At 48.4% G+C, this 4,269-nt stretch overlaps 1 pseudogene; it reads right to left on the minus strand.

Moving 5' to 3' along the window:
* Window positions 1-348: 348 nt before the first annotated feature.
* On the minus strand, window positions 349-3,686 carry LOC108837106 (protein CHROMATIN REMODELING 35-like; annotated as a pseudogene).
* Window positions 3,687-4,269: the final 583 nt, after the last annotated feature.

Here is a 4,269-nt window from a genome sequence, read left to right on the forward strand (position 1 = left end):
GATTCTTTCTCATACTCTTTACTTCACATGGCATTGATACCAAAAGACATCTCAATCATTCATATCTCAATCACTTATCACTTATAACTCTATCATCTTAGATACCACTTGTGATATACTTCACATGCATCAATCACTAAGACATTCACTTCTTTCTATCAACCTAGCTTTCAATCACACATCAAGACATGGGACACAAGATCGATCACATAAACATCCACATCAATAATAACCACATCAACACAAGGCAGTCCATTAAGTCCCATTTAACAGTGTGAGCGCTCTTATGCAACATGATCACTCATCTAGCATCCTAGTTTTCATCATGAACTAACACCCTAACTTTCACACAAGATCTAATCAATCCTAGATCCAACATAAGCAATGTAAAGATCAAGGGAGCAAGATGGGTTCAAGACACCTCACCTGAACTTAGATCTGAACTGAAGAAACGAGAGAAGATGAGATCTGAACCACTCCACTGATCGGCTACTCAACCACCACCACCACCACCACCGGCGATCACCACCACGGCCACCACCAACACGCCGCCGACAAGAGAGAAAGAGAGATCGGACGCCGAGGAGAGAGAGAGAAGAAGAAGAGAGAGACGCGCGGAAGAGAGGAGAGAAGAGAGAAGAGAAAAGAGAAAAGACGGCGGCGCAGGGAAGAGAGCTTGACGGCTAGGGTTTCCAGTCTCCGGGAAATCTCTGCAGAGCTTCGCTTCAAGCTTTGTGATGAGACAAAGTGGAGGAGGAGGCTGGCTATTTATAAGAAAGGGAGGAGAAATCCTAGGTTTTTGTCAAATGGGCCGTAGAGAAGCCCGTTCTCCTTAAAACAAAATTAGGCCCGGGATAGGGATGTTACAACTCTCCCCCACTTAAATGGAATTCGTCCCCGAATTCCGCCTGAGAAACTCCCATTTCCTAACATTCCTTACTCAAGCGGTGCACGGAGCACCAAAACTTCTGATGATTTCTGCAATCCCTGATAGCCCTTGGTACCACCTCACTGCAACATATACTACTCTCAGGTCGCTTCAGGCGATACTACTGCCTTCGAGTTTTCATAGGTCTTCTTCGCCTTGTTCTTAGTTCTCCCCCACTTCGATCATGCATAACCCTTTTTCCGAACACCCGCCATTTCGTCTTCGATCTCGCGTGTCGAGACTCCCGTGTCAACATTCCGACTTCGTATGACACCCACTCGTCCTTTGCCAGATAGCGGTTTCATAACATTAACTGGGGCGCTATTACCATCCTTACTCGGCTCGATTGGTGATGTCGGTGCTGGTGCCGCCAAGGCAATGGTTGAAAACTGCTTGTAGCCCAGAAACAAGATGCTCATCTTCTCTATCCACGGTTCCAAAATGGATAGCGGTTGGGCACGGTTTTTCTGCTTTAGCACTGTAGAAGTCAAGCAGTGGAGTGTCTACGACCTGCCATCTCACAAACTCTCTTTTCCAGGTAGACAAAAATTCCCTTTGGAAGCACAACCAGTTACTTAGCCTGAGGATACTTTGCGAGGAAGCTCTGCCTGAAACGGATGATCATGAAGGTTTTTCCATAACCCGGCGCATGAGCCATGATGCCGCCACCCGGCTCATCTATTACTAAGTTGCTGAGTAGGAACTGGACCCCTTCGATTTGATGAGGCTTCGGCTTGCTAGCATGCGTTGGATGAGCAGAAAATCCACCTATCATCAGTCCTTCTTCAGATAACTTAATCTCAAACTCTGAATCGACTAACTTTTTAACCCGAGATTCAGAAGCATATGTCCTCGTGCTTTTCTCGCTTTACTGAAGTTCACATCAATAATGTCTAAGATGCTTTTGTCAATAACTCCGCAAACACGGCAACATAACCCACGTCGTCCTTTAGTATGAAGGAGTGCTCACAGTCTTCCACTTCATCGGTCTTTGATTCAATGCGTGAAGTCTCTGCATCCTTGGAACGCACTGTTGACATGGCCATTTCATTCCAGATATTACCAAGATCCTCATCTGCTGCTTCAGACCCATTACTACCTTCAACATTCTCGACGCCCACATAGACACCCTTATCGTTGACCACACCATTTTCTATAGCAAGGAGGTTGCCTCCGCTACTTTGTCCCTCCATCAAAGGAGTACTGGCACAAGACATATCCTTCCCTTTCCCCAAAACAACTTCCTCAAAAGCGAATTGTGGCGTCACAAGCACCACATCACCTTGACTCTTCTGATGCTGCACAAGACTCGACTGAAACGGGTACTTGGGCTTCTCTCTCTCGCCAACAACATCATCTTCAACATTAGAATCAATAATAACAATCTCAGTGGAAGGAACCACACAGAGAGCCTTCTTCGAACCATCGTCATCATCCAAGTCAATCACACAATTAACAACCAGTTGATTCCCCAACTCATAAACTCTTCATCGTCTGCTGCTGCTCCAATACAGTATGAGCTAGCGATGTATCAACCAGATACAACACTTCACCAGCTCCATCCTCAACTAGCCACCTCTACCAACTCCTTCGTGACGCTTCCGGACTTACCACCGTCTAACGCTTCGAGCCTGCTGCTGACGGCAGAGGGTTGAGAAAAGTCGGTGACTTAGATGAGTTTCTGAGCCGCTTCGCTTCGGAGGAACCGAGAGTGAGTCCATCATCCTTACGCTTCCGGTTGTGGTGCCCTTTTAAGGGGAGGTTGGGGAACCTTCATGAAGAAAACAGAAACCACTAACTGAGAGGATACCGTGCCATGGTTACAATTCTTGCTTTCGAACACGTCCCTTCTTCCCGATTTCGATGGTCCTAACTAAACTCGAACTTCCAAAAATGAAGTATACTCATCCTACTCCTCCATTCCTTATAACCCGAACTTTGACTTTTACTCGATCATCTTAAACCAACGAATGAATTCAATAGATAAAATGGAGTAGGACTACAATAATTCGGAAAAACTCAAGGCATCTGCACACACGCGGACTGCCCGTAAAAATAGAAAAACACCAAAGCCAGCAAATAATAAATAACCAACAAATGAACTCGCGTCCTACTCCGAGAAAAGAACCCTACTTGCTCAACCCCCTCGCGGAAGATCGTCGCGAGCCTCGGTCCCAGGGCCTGCCGTGCCGTCCGCCCTAGGCTCCGGGTTTCCGCCCTTCTTCCGAGGGTGCTGGGGTTCGGTCGCGAACACCCTCCCTGTAATCTTATCTTCCGCAGTTACTGCTTGACTAGCCATTCTCTTCACAAGGGCGAACTCCAAAGGTTCTAGAGCTCCTCCGAGCTTGTCACGAATCTCTCTGCGTAGCCCGGCCTTGAATAACCTACACCACTCTTCCGCAGGTTTGGGCTGACACTGTCTGGCTGTCTCCATGAACTCCTGCAGATAATCCTGCACTTTGTCAGACTTCTGCGCCTCCTGAACTCGCACGTCGCAGTCACAATCGTCCTGATCGGTCGAAGGCTTCTGTAGTTGCCCCCGCTTCTTCTTGGGTGTTCCCCCACCAGATGCCTTGGGGTTCCCATTGCCTTCCTTTGGTTTCGCCTGCTCGGGCTTCTAGGCTTCAATCTCCCCTTCTACTTCGATCGCTAGACCCGCCATACGCCGAACCAAGGCAAACTCCAGTGGTTCTAAGACTCCTTTCACCTTGTCCTGAATCTTCTTACGCAGTCCTCGCTTGTACCATTTGCACCACATTTCTGCGCTCTTTGGTTTACACAACTTGGCTTGGTTGATGAAGTCCTCAGTGTAGCCAGCAACAGATCGATTCTCCTGCTTATTCTGGAACAGTGTCTTGCACCGGCATTTCCCCGCGATGGACCTCGGAGGCTCTCGGGCTACCCCTGATGCCTTGCTGGGCCGGCCCCCCGCTTCCTCGGAAAGTCCTCATCGAGGGCGAGTTGGAACGTAGCACAACCCTGGAGTTCACGCTCCTCCATAGCCACCTTCAGAAAGTGTGGCATCGTCACTATGCGTCCCACCGTCTGCTCGTGAGGGTACCCGAATGGAAACTCTCTGAACTGCTCCTCTGGGTCGGGAAACGTAGGCAGCACCCAGTTACCCTCCGCGTCACGGTACCGCTTCCGGGCATGCTCCCGAGTGCCCAACGGCCCGTAGCTCAACCGCGGCATCCTCCACTCGTAGTGATCAAGCGGAAACATCCTGCAGTAAAAGAAAACGATCAGAACCATAATAGAAGCATGGATATAGTGGGTGGTTTTTGAAAACATCTCACAACTTTCTAAAGTATCAAACTTTCACAAACTCCTTTTTCTTTTTA

This window comes from Raphanus sativus, unplaced genomic scaffold (genome assembly GCF_000801105.2).
Source record: "Raphanus sativus cultivar WK10039 unplaced genomic scaffold, ASM80110v3 Scaffold0188, whole genome shotgun sequence".
Classification (NCBI taxonomy): Eukaryota; Viridiplantae; Streptophyta; class Magnoliopsida; order Brassicales; family Brassicaceae; genus Raphanus; species Raphanus sativus.